The following is a 12,513-nucleotide window of genomic DNA, read 5'->3' on the forward strand; positions in this document are numbered from 1 at the left end:
AGCATTTCCTAATTTAGAGTGTTTATGGGGGACAGGTGGTCTTTATGGAATTAAGGAGCTATTGTTATATTCCTAGTTGATGTTTGAGGTGATTAAATTTGCTCGCATAGATCGCAGGAGAAGAAATCTGCTCATCAAGAAACCTCCAATTACGATTTTAAGATTGCTTCTGCAAACGTGTTTGAGGGATAAAAAACTGTAACTCGAATCCACAGTGCGATATTGGACCAATCAGCTTTTGACATATTTAAAATATTTTTCTTTTGTTTCTATAAAATAGTATCGGTTACGTAGAATGTATTCTTACAAAAAAGTGTAAGAGAAAGTGAATAATAATATATTTTGCCTTAAATGGCACAAAACTACAGTTTGGGGGAATGATAATTTTTAAACAGGCACTTACAAAAAAAAAAAATTAACTGGGACGTCATTTTGCTCTTTATAACTTCTGATGGTGACTGTTAAGATTTATGTCAGAAATTATGATTCAAGTGCACACCCCCACTTGTATTAATGTGAGGTCTCAATCCCTACGAATTCACTGTTCACTCAAGCAAAGCTCCCACTACACTTCGGTTACGTTTTGACTGAACCACATCAGAGTTTTGCTTAAGAAAGGACATTAAGCTTGACTAACTGTTTTATTAGTGACTATATTCTTTAATTGTTCGCATTTTTGCTTAGGATGGGGGAAAAGGGCAATTAAAAAAAAGAAAAAAAGAAGTCTGCCTGTAGATAGTCACTGCTCTGTACTTCGTGGTGTAAGCGTGAATAATACACCCGCACAAGCACGAAAGTATATGCGCATACGTATTACGTGACTACAAATTCAACTAATGGCAATAAGTATGTATACAGACAGATAGACGCGCACACAACCCTGCAGAGGTGTCTGTCCATGCGCTAGTGTCTATAGCAGGTTCTCTGCAGTTTTGTGCACTGAGTTCCTGTTTTGAAATCTCTCCCCAACCCCCCACCCCACCCCCCCGGCCCCGTGGTGAAGATGCCTGGGGAAACGGATGGAAAAGTGGTGGAAATCTGGGTTAGAAAGAGGTGAAGGTGAAGATCATTAGAGGTTTTAGGGCTGGCTGTGGCTGTTTTGCTGGGTTTGTGTGACTGTGCCCAGAGGGCGGAGTTCCTGCACATTCCTACCTCACCGGAGAACCTGCCCTCAACTCCACTGCAGCTACTCCAGAGAGATGGGACCCTCCAGAAGAAACCTGCCCAGCAATCCCATCAAGCCTTCCCGCCAGAAGGGTAGGTGCACTTCAAGGAAACCTTCTCTATCTCTTCTCCTAGCAGGCAGATCCATGTGATATGAGCAGAGACGACAGACTTCTGTCTGAACGCACTGTTTCCCCCCGTGCCCCCCGATAAGCAGATCGCCCATGCAATCGAAGCACAGTTTCAAAGCACCAGTTACACAAAAACTGCGTGTGCCTAATGTTAGGATTCTTTTTTTTGTTTGTTTTTTTTTTTTAAACTCCTTGTATTTATGTTTTTGGGGGGTCTCTTCCTCAAAGTGTTTCCTCCCCCGGCCTCCCCCTCCCCCTCGGGCTCTTTCGTTTCAGTCGGTAAGTTGGAAGTTTCTTTGCCGGTTTAAGCGGTTCTCATGGTTCATCTGTAGATTTTTTAGTCTGTTTTGTTAACGTGCTCTTTGCTTGCTTGCCACAAACGCCAGAGAAAGTCACACGGGTGCAATGTTGTGTTTGCCTTTTTTTTTAAGATGCCAGGAGAAACTGCCTGTACCTGCAAGAAAGGCGCACGATGACACCTGGGGATGGGAGTCCTCCGCCGGAGCAGGGTGAGTGCGGATTTTACTCCTCTTTTACACCCAGGAGTCAAATAGCTATACTCGTGATCCGTGTCCTCTGGTAACAGGGCGGAAGAAAGCGCTGTACCCGCAGGTCCCTGAGGGTGCCCTGCCTTTTAGGTCACTGTTTGGCGTAGAAATATTATGTGGCTTAGTGCTAAATTCCACGCCATCCCGCTTTCCTGGATAAAATTTGCTCCTTGTTCCATCTCTGTATGAAAGACGGTTTTAGTATGGCGAGTATTGGCGGATTCCTTAATGAGTTATTTCTCAAAAATCTGAGCCTGTCGCTTGAGAAAAAGCTGCGGGCTTCTCTAATCTTTTGGGGGTTGTGTAAAGAGTGCTTATATTCCTAAAGTCTCAGGAAAGCGGCTAAAAGCCAAAAATTCTGCAAGACTAAGTAGAGAGAGCTTGTAAAGAGCCGTACGTCTAAAACTGATCTGGGTTTTGTTCTGAGTGCTTCAGCAGAGCAAATGCGCCTTTATAACAGACCACGGGCAAAGCTCCCTTCCACCGGCAAGCTCCAGGCACTCTCTTTTTCTCCCCACTCCCCAGATTCCGTGACTACGTCCTGTGCGTGTTGAGATTTACGTGCTTAAACCGAAATCTCGGGATAGGGGCGGAGGTTTATAGCACTGGTTTGTTCAGAGTGACTATGCTGCAGGGGGGAGGGAGCAGGGGGGCGGGGGATTGGGCAGGACCCCGGGACGGGGCCTGCCGTGGACCGGCCCGCTCATGTCCTGTTGTCCCGACGTGGAGAAGGGAATGCGTGAAGGATCGTGTCCCACAGGCCGATGTCCTGAACTCCCTCGCTCCTGCCATGTGTAACCTCAGGAAAACACTTCAATTTTTAATACACCGAGCATTAAGTTTTCCGTGGTGCTGGGAGCTTAGGCACCTCAGCACAGGGTGCCGCGGTACCGAGCGGCTGTCCCCATTGCGCCGCAGGGAACGGCGCGGGTGCGAGGGAAGCGCGAGTTCACACGCGCACAGCACACGCCGGCATCAATCCCTGACAGCCCCGCCGCCGTGCTGCTGCCCGCCCGGCCCACACAGGGCCGGGGATGCCCCGTGGGTGGGTCCCGCTGGGGGTGGTCCACCCGCCCTGCGCTGCCGGGACCGGTGCCCACACCTGCGTGAAAGGACCGGGGCTGCAGGACCCGCGCGAAGCCGCCGTGCCCGGCCACGCGTGTCCGCGGGGCGAGGCGAGGGCCGGGCGGGCGGAGGGAGCGGCGGTGGTTCTCGCGCCGCGGGCTGGGGGCGCTCTTGCCTAGCGGGAGAGCGGGGCCATGACCGATCCGCGGGGTCCTGCAGCCGGACGAAAGTCGGCGCTTCCCGGGGCCTCGTCAGCGCCCCGGCAAGCCCTGCCGGCCTAACACCGAGGCCTGTATTTGGAGGGCTCGGGGCAGTGCCTCTGCCCTTTCCTTCAGAAAGGAGTGTTCCTCTCCGTGCCGTCTTCGCATCCTGGTAGCCGCCAAGAGACGCGCGCTGCCTCAGGGGAGAGCGTTGGAAGTCCTCTTCCTGGGAATTAGTGCAGGGTGCTCCTGTCCAGGAGTGGTATAGAAAACCCATCCTCCTTTACTCCCTACTCCGCTGGGGCAAATCAACCCAGCGAAAATCTGAAAAAACAAAACCAAAGGATATAAATCAAACCGCCAAAATAAGCAGGTAACCAAAGCAACTACCAGCAGCTTTCCACCCCCACCCATCCCCCCTCCCATCCTCCCCCCAGCTTCTTAATACCGTGTAACAGAATACAGTATCAGGCCAGCGAATTAGACTTACACAGAGAGGATTTACTATTCTCAATCGGGGAAATGAATGCAAAGTCCGTTTCAAATAATTATCTCTAGGGAGTCCTCCGAGTGTATTTGGGGTTATCCGTGATTTGAGAGGAAAGAATAAAAGAGAGGCAGTCTGAGAAAAGCCTGCCATTGTCACCTTATCCTAAGGTGAGTAAAGCATCCTTGTAAAGTTAGCTGTAAAGAACTGCTTAACCTGAGACGAGAGGTGAAAGCTCTCCTCGCCCGGAGCAGCCTGGCCGGGGAGCCTGAATTCCGAGCTACAAAGGCGGCACGAAGCCCGGGCTCTCCTGGGTTTATATATATTTTTCCCGCCCGTGGGGAATTCAGACCTCTTCACAATTGATTTCACAGAGACATCTTTTTCAAGGTGGTAGACCCACGTGAAAGGAGCCCTTCCCCTTCGGGGCGCTTCGGAGGCCAAGGGACTGGGTCTGAAGCGCCCGGGTGCAGGGGAGACCTCGCCCAGCTCCGAGCTACCTTGAAGGCCCTCTCGGTTAGGTCTTCGTCCTGCTCCGTTCGTTAGCGGAAGGAAAAGATCTTGTAGCCCCCTCTCTGCCCTCCCCGCCCCCTTCCCTTATTTCTACCCAGAAATGATGTGATCGCAAGTATTTAATATTAGATAGTCTGTTAAATTGATCATATCCAAGAGGAGATAGGTATCTGCCAAAAAATCTGGCTAAAATCTGGCTACAGAGTAAAAAAAAACCCAGTAGTTCTTTCTCAGCCTTGAAAAAGGTTTTAAAAAAAAAGGAGAAAGAAAAAATATTTGCATTCTCATAAAAATAACTAAAACCTCATTGTGAAGCACTGCATGTCCCCAAAGGCTGTAACTTTTGCGAATTAAATACGGGTAATATTCACCGGTTACCAGACTGTTCTTTTGAAGCAAAATCTGGGTGATGCTACGCTAGAACTTGCGTTTCCCCCCCTTTTATGCTCCTTGCACACCCAAACACACTCGCAACCCTACACCAGCGTATTTCCAAATGAGGATGACAGCTCGGACGAGACTTTTCACAAGACCCTGAACGAAACAAAGCTGGGACAGATTACTATGAAGTCTATGAAGGGATGTGTTTAAGCGCATGATATAACTACTTACATATTTATCATGCCCAGGCTCATAGGTAACTTAAAAACATGCTAGTGATAAGTAAATTTCCTTTAGGGTTTCTGAACTACACTTCCGATAGCGGGTGCATCTTGAGGCGAGAATCACAGTGGAACAAAACGGCAAGGGTATTTTTATTAGCATGTAGTGCACACACACACTCATATGGGTCTTTGAGAAAACGGATGAGAATTATGCAAATAAAAATCGCATTGTTGTTTTATCAATGAACTTTTCCCGCTATATCTCTACAGCTATACACACACAAGTGTCTACACACGTGTGTATGTATGCACGTATATATCTGCCTTATCTTTTCTGAATGTGAAAGTGTCCTCTAGCATTCATCAGCAAAGGCAGCACTACAACTCCTTTCCTTGCTTGCTTGTTTATTCTGTTCTAGCAAAGTTGTTTGTTTTTCTGGGAAGCGTGAGTTGCTTTTAGTTATGTCATCACTATGATTTGCATTTAGGTGGAAGGGTAGGACTTATTAGCTCTATTTTTATTATTAAATCAGTAAAGGTAAAAGTGCTAATAATTAAATACGGATCTCTGATTGCAGGTTGGAACAGCAAAATCGATTGTCTCTTCATCAATAAGACAAGTGTTGAGTAGCTTGCTATTGATTAGTATGTTTATTTATGCAGAGTTTCAGGTATTTGCTTACATATTTCGGGTTCTTTGTCTGCTAATTATTAAACCAGATTGATTTGAACGAAAGAACTTAGGCTGGGAAACACACTTGACAGATCCATTCTTAGCTAACCTGATAGTGGATTATTGCAATCCAATAAGTTTAACAAATTACTTATACGTGCTTGCCTTTGCAGCAATTAAGAAACCGTTTCAGATTAAAACCCTTGATGCATTTGGGGTCGCTTCTTTTAAATAAAGGGGCATTCTGTTTAGATCTCTTCCAAATGAAAAATGATTTTCTGGATCTGCAAAGGCTGAACTGGAGTCGATGTGTGCTTCGTCTTCTGGGCCCTTGGCTTCCTCTGTAAGTGTAAAACACCTTCCCAGCAGTAGCAAGGCCCCTGGGGGTTCCTCATAGATGGAATTTAAGAATCAGGGGTAATCTAAGTACAGAAAGCAGGAATCGATATATTAAAAAAAACAAACAACAACAACAGAAAAGAAGGATCGGCATTCAAATACCAAAGTACTCCAAGGCACAAGTTGCTTTTTTGGTTAGTGACTTAATCGGTTCAAAACAAATCACCCCAGCCCTTCTGCTAAGCGGTTTGGTTAGAAGATTTCCCCTCCCAGGACCGCTGAACATTTTGATGCATTTTTTAACACGCTTTTTTTTTTATATGTACATATATTTTCTCTCTCCCTCTTCGACCCGGCATTTTCTTCTGTGGACGTTTCCGGGAGGGCTCGGCTTCATCAATATTTTGTCTCCCCCGCCTCGCCTCTGCTGGCGTAGGCACCTCGGCGGCGGAGGGCGAGCTCAGGACGGGATAGCTGGCGTAGGGCGGTGTGATACCCGTGTGCAGGGGAGAAGGCCGCCGGTCCCGCAGTCCCCCGGCCCCCCCAGTCCCCGCCGGGGCGCAGGTCCCGCCACCCCCTGCCCGGAGAGTGGCGCCGCGGGAGCCCGAACTACAGGCTGGGAAGCGAGACTGGGACCCGGCGGGAGGTGCTGAGCAAGTGTCAAGCCCTTCTTCGTTCTTAATTTCTTCCCGCCTTTTGTTTTGTCGGGGAGGGTGAGGTGGGATTCCCCCTCTTTTACCTCCAGCAACTGCTGCTTTACAACCTGTAGAGATAAGGTGGCCTCACATCAGATGATCACCGAGATAAGTAATCTCTTCCCTCGGCCCTTGGTATAGTTGCCCCTATGCGCTTGAATCTCAGAGCGCTAAGTCTTTCCCGTGAACGAACGAGAAAACACTCGACAGGTCGTGAATAATCGTTTTAATGAGTGTGTAAAAGCGTGCGACGGGGTGCACGGAGCTGTCGGGTTAAACAAACAACTTGTACCCTGACGAAATCCGATTGTTAAAGTGCAAAGTGGTGTCAGTCCAATTTCCATCCTAGTTCTAAAAACCATAGATCTAAGTCGCGGGAGTCCAATTTTCCCCATTAAGAAAAATAACAATATTTTCTAAACGTAAGTGCGATCGTCCCTAACGTTAGTCTTTGATGAAAGACAGACCAGTTGCATATCCCAGAGGTACCGAAGTTCTGTCTATTATTTTTTTATCATTTTTAAATACATGAGTTTAAAAGTGTGTGGTTGACATTTTCCTAGATATTATCAGATCAGTGCTGTAAATATTTTTCTTTTATGTGTCTCCCCCCCCCTTATGTTTTTTCTTTTTTTTTTCTTTTCTTTTTTTTTTTCTTCACAGATCACTGGAGGCAAACGTCGAATTAATTGCATCTCAGGACTGAGGTTGGTAACTTTGCATTGAACTAAGGTTATCTCTGTCATAGTGCCCAGGTGTTTACAAGACATTTCAGGCGTTTCTAGAAAAGGTAGATCCAGAAAACACATATGATGGTATTAAAAGGGGGTTACAGTATCATATTGTCCAAATCCAACTTTTCTTACTCCTGTGCAGGAAGGCAACTCTCTGTAGGTCTGTATCAATTTATTTAAAGACTACAGATTCAGGAGGATCATTCTGGAGTTTGTGTTTGTTTGGTTAGTTTTTTTTTTGCCCCCCCCCCCTTTTTTAATTTTCATTTCAGAAAGCCTGCCATCCAACTAGCCAGGACTGTTTCCTTTACAACCAGAGCACCATTTTCAAAATGCAAATTCAACCTCCACTCTCTTAAGTCCACTAATTATTTTTTAAAGTTAGTAATGGCGCATATTACTAATGTTTATTGTTGCTAAAGACTTACTGACTGACCACAGGTCTGGTTCTCTCTCGTGAAAAGTCATTTTCAGATGCGTCCTCCCTTTCTTTGAGAACACCGGTTTGAGCAAAGCTAAGCAACCCCAGCTGGAAACTAAAGCTTTTAAAAATTTTTCACTCTTGAAAAATAGTGTGGCAATGGAAAGTAAACGGCATACCAAAATGTATTGCTTGGCTGTAGACATAAAGGGATCCCAATGCAGTCTCCAATGATGCAAGTGGGAAATTTGCTTTTGGTACTGGTGGAAGTCGAATCTGACCATTCGTGAGCTGGGTAAGTGTAGCCGGATGGTTTTGGTATCAAGCCAATCCCCAGCGTTTTAGCATTTTAGTATTTGGATTTAAGACAAAGTTCGGTTTTTGTTTTTTTTTTTCCACGAAAACAATTTTGTGTTGTGCTGTAGAAACGATGTAGACATTGAGAATTAATAACTGTGTTTCTCGTCCCTGAGCGCAGCAGGACTGCCTTTGAGTACTTTCCTGTGAAATCGGTGGTAGAAGGAAAAGAGGGAGACAAAGAAAAGAGAGGAAGAAAGCAGGGAAAAAGGGAAAAAAGGTAACTCAGCCCTGCTGGAGTTGGTAGTGTATCTATAACTAATGAGCCACCCGATCATATAACAGTATTTAACAAGCATCTGACAAACGTTCCGGGCATTTTCAAACATGGCTTTGTTCAGACTATATGCCTTGAAACACATCTTTGCTCGGATCAGTCTGAACGCTGAAGACTGTCAAAACCTAAATGTTGTTCCCACTGTTTTCCTGAACTCCCTGAGGGGGAAAAAAAAGGGTCTAGGCTCAGGCCCACGGAGGGAAGATAGAGGAGAATGAAAGACAAAGCGCAAGAACATGTGCCTCCCAAGCACAACAGGACAGGAGGCTGCATCCTGGGAGCTAGGAAACAGTTCTCATCCCAATAAAAGGCTAATGTCCTCCTCCTGAAACCGCAATTTCCTCTGCAACAAAAACCTGCGGAAAATGGGCACAGTGGAGGGTAAAGCCCTGTCAGTTTCTTGATGTAGTTCTGCTAATAAATAAACTTCTAAATGTTTAGAACACTCTATCTGTCACATTCACGAGATAGGTACTGTAAATTCCTGCTGCAAATATACAAACAGAGACGCAAGAGGTTGCCTCTGTTTTTGTATCTCTCTCTCACAAGAAATGAACTATCAAAACATTAATTATATTTGAAAGGGAGCAGATTATTTGTTTGAGAAAGAATTACATTCTTGATTTTAAATTCCACGCAGATCTCTCCTCCTGTCTGCTGAGAGGGTTGAACTGTAAATATGTCTCAAATGATGTACCCCTAAAATGTAGGTAGGTGTGTCACATTAGAGAGATGGGAGATAATCTGTAGGTGCTTTTAGACGCCTCTGTGGGATGGGTCGTTAGGGAATGTCGAAATCAACACGAAATTGCAAACCTAACATATGAAGAACATACACCCTTATTCCCTGACAATGGGAATACAAACACACGTAGACATGCAGAGTTGAACCTAGTTAGTTATTAAACATTGTGACTCACGGGAGTCACGGGAGTTTGGGCCTGCATTTCTTTTTGTGTGTGTGTGTTTTGGGTGTTGGTTTTTTTTTTGTTTGTTTGTGTTTGTTTTTTTTTGTTTGTTTGTTTGTGTGTGTGTATGGGGCTTTTTTTTTCTTTGTTTTTGTTTTATTTTTTTTTGGGCCACATGCACACCTTGTAGTAGCCGGTACTGCAAAAACTACCAACAGTGAAAGTCACAAGTCAGCACCTAAAGATTATATCTCATTTCCTGCTTTCAAAAAGATTAATAAGAGGGTTAAACAGATGCCCTCATACCTCTACCTTTTTTCTCAGAAAAATGGGGATCTACTGGGGCTTGGTTAGGAGCTCCTGCAAAGCTGTCTGCATTTCCCACCCTCCACCAAGCAGTCGTTTAATATTTCCTAACTTACCTTCAGACACAGTTCCCTATCTCAGTAGCACCGCTCTCCAGCATTGCAAGTATTTTGGCAGGGACTGATATGAACACCCCGGTCAGAAAGGGTGCCTGTGTCAGTCGTGTCATACTTGGGGAAATTCGCTGCTAAATAGGTACCCTTGGCTCGGGCACCGGGGAAGCTGCGTTAGCGGCCGGTCCTGCAGAGGCTTTCCTATATTTCTGCATTTCTAGAGCCCTGGAAAAAGCAAGCCTTGGGGCCTGAAGGGCGGTCGCAGGGAGCAAGGGGCGGGGGGGGGGGGGGGTGGGGGTGGGGGGGGGGGAGAGAGGGAGGCGGGCTTTGCTGCCTGCGGCTGTGCCTGGGATGTGTCCTCTCCCTGATGAGGTATCTGTGGAGGAAGAAGGTGACGTGACGAGAAACGCCTGACATCCAAAGTGGGGAACTGTCCAGGAGAAGGATCCGTAATGAATGAGGTCTGAGCGGTCATGATGCAAAAGCAGAACAGGACAGAGTGCTGGCATCAAATGCCAGGTTTTGTTAGTAGAACCAAAAAAGAAAAAAAGGCGGGGGGTAGGGAGTGGGGTAGGGGGTGCGGTGGGGAGCAGTGGGGGTCTAGAGGAAGAGATCGGAGAAGTTAGTGGCTGTCTGGAGTGTAAACACGAGTCCATCATTCTCTTCTGGAGAAGGGGAGGCTGCGTTTGCTAGACGCGTTAGAGCCCAGGCGAGGGGCAGAGGCGTCACCGGACAGCTCCGAACCGCCGGCGAGAAATCCTCATCCTAAGCGACTCGAGAGACAGTACTTTACAGAGTAATCGGTCCCGAAATGTCCCAGGCAGTCATCCGAGGTTAAACCAGGCACCTCGGTAACTGCCGCACAATCACAGGGAACAAGATTTGCCCCGGGGTAGGGGATCGGATGGGGGGAGGGAGGTCAAAGTGAGAGAAGGGGGATGACGTAAACCAAACCCCACTAAAATTGCAAACACTATTTAATCCCTTGGGTACCTTAGTGCAGATCTCAGGCTTCTTCCCTTGGTTTGTCGGGGAAGGCTGCGGTGGCCGAGCCTGTAACTTCTTGCATTGTTTCTGACCGTGCACTGTATTGCCATAATGCCAATAAACGCTTTAAACGCTTCTCAGGAGCGAAAGGCAGAAGCTCCGGGCTCTCGGGCCCGGACGAAACGCGGCCTGGCTCTGCCCGGAGCTACGGGTGGCTCCTCACCTCCGGGAGCTCTTGGCGCTCTTGGAAAACGCGGATGGCTGGGTGGAGGACACTTGCATGGGGCTCTGTGTTTGCTTTCATGGGGGAAATGGGCAGTTTGGCTTACAAAGGGTCCCAGAGGCAAAAGATCTCTTTGTTTCAAAGGGATCAGGATTTCGGGACCCTAAGTTTAGCGGCTGGATACATCCCTGGCTGAAGTTCGATCGACTTAGTGGCTGCCTAAGAGGAGAAGCAGCTCTTCCTGTCGTGTAGCCTGCCCCTATCGCTCTTTCTTCCAATAAATGCCAGCAGATGGATGCGATTAAACCTCGACGGTCCTCACGACCGGACACCGATACAGGGTGTGAGAGGACCGGCCTGTGGTCTAGTGCTCACCCCCAGCAGCTGCAGCAGGGAGAAGGAACCAAAAGTGGGTGCTCCCAGCTTCCATGTCCTACGGCAAGGGGAGCACGGCAGGAGCCCAAAAGTGCAGAAGAGTTGGAAGCATTCAATTTTCTATGTAATATTATTAATAATAATAAAATCCCAGCAAAACAACAGCTCCCTTATAAAGGAAATCTGAGGAGCGCAGTGAGCTAAGTGGAAGCTCTGTTTCCAAGGCAAGGCAGGATTAGTTCACTGCACATAATAGCCAGTGTGTAGGAATTGCAAATGAACATCACCAGCAATGCTGGAGCTATCCTTCTTAAATTAATATCAAGCTGGACTCTCTGTACAACATGCAAATAACAGGAGCTTCTTAGCTTTCGAGGGGAACAGATTTAAAGAGGGGAAAGATTTAAATTTATATATATGTATATATATTTTCCCCTAGTTTCATCCAAGAAACTCCCCCCTGGTGTCAGCAGTGCAGGAATTTGGGGTAACGCCCGGAAGACCTGTTTTGCGGGTTAAAACCCCATCGATAACCAAGAGCAGCAAAACCCCAAACCAGAGCCGATGCGGGCACAGGCACGGGGTAAGCATGGCTCCAGGCCCCAGGCGACGCGCAGCCGTGCCGTGAGCCGCTCTGCGCCAGCCGCGGGCACCGGCGGGGACCTCCGGTCTCGCCCTCGCCGGGGCCTGGGCTCCTCCGGCTTCACGGAGAGGGGGGCTGTAGCCACACGCTCCCTCTGTGCCCCCGCAGGCGCCGCAGGCCCGTAAAGCTTCTACCACGTTGTCAGGCATGCAAGGGGGGGAAGCAATGCATCTCTCCCCCGCTGCAAAGAGGGGAGAGAATACTGTGAGCTCCAGGGCTCTTTCAAACACTTTAGGAATTAATGGGGGAGAATGGGGGGGGGAGACAGGGAGAGAAGGGGCTAGGAGGATAGATGCATTAAAAATGGTAAAATAAAAACATGATATGAAGATATATTTACTGTCAGCTCAGAGCCAAAACATTTATGCTCCCACGCCTTCTTTTTTTTTTTTTTTTTGGCAAATCGGAACTTAAGTGATGCATTTTAATTATTTTAGGAAAATAAGCAAGAAGGATCTTTTTTCAGAGTCTAAATAAATAGCAGAGTGTTCTGTGCTGATGATGTCTCTGGCTTGTGATGGCCTCATCTATGCAGCCACTACTGTGAGCTCTGAAATCCTGGGAAGAATGGGGTGTTACTGGCAGTTTCTGAAAGGAACTATCCATTATTTGGGGGGTTTTCTGAAACGGAACATGCAAAGAATTTTCTGACAGTTTGAGAGGTGAAAAGGGGGCCAATATTTTCCTAAAGCTGCAGTTCAGAATGATGGGTACCTAAATCTCATTATTGTTTTAAGCATGAGGTGAGG

The 12,513-nt window shown here is 47.2% G+C and overlaps 1 long non-coding RNA gene across 1 annotated transcript; it reads left to right on the top strand.

Moving 5' to 3' along the window:
- The first annotated feature begins 1,011 nt into the window (after positions 1-1,011).
- LOC133274351 (uncharacterized) lies at positions 1,012-7,387 on the top strand. The gene is made up of 3 exons (XR_009745126.1): positions 1,012-1,257; positions 1,727-1,804; positions 7,084-7,387. It is a non-coding gene; the product is annotated as an uncharacterized LOC133274351 (long non-coding RNA).
- Positions 7,388-12,513: the final 5,126 nt, after the last annotated feature.

This window comes from Pezoporus flaviventris, unplaced genomic scaffold (assembly GCF_033815535.1).
Source record: "Pezoporus flaviventris isolate CSIRO_AGI_PZ_B2104156 unplaced genomic scaffold, CSIRO_AGI_Pfla_v1 ptg000036l, whole genome shotgun sequence".
Classification (NCBI taxonomy): domain Eukaryota; kingdom Metazoa; phylum Chordata; class Aves; order Psittaciformes; family Psittacidae; genus Pezoporus; species Pezoporus flaviventris.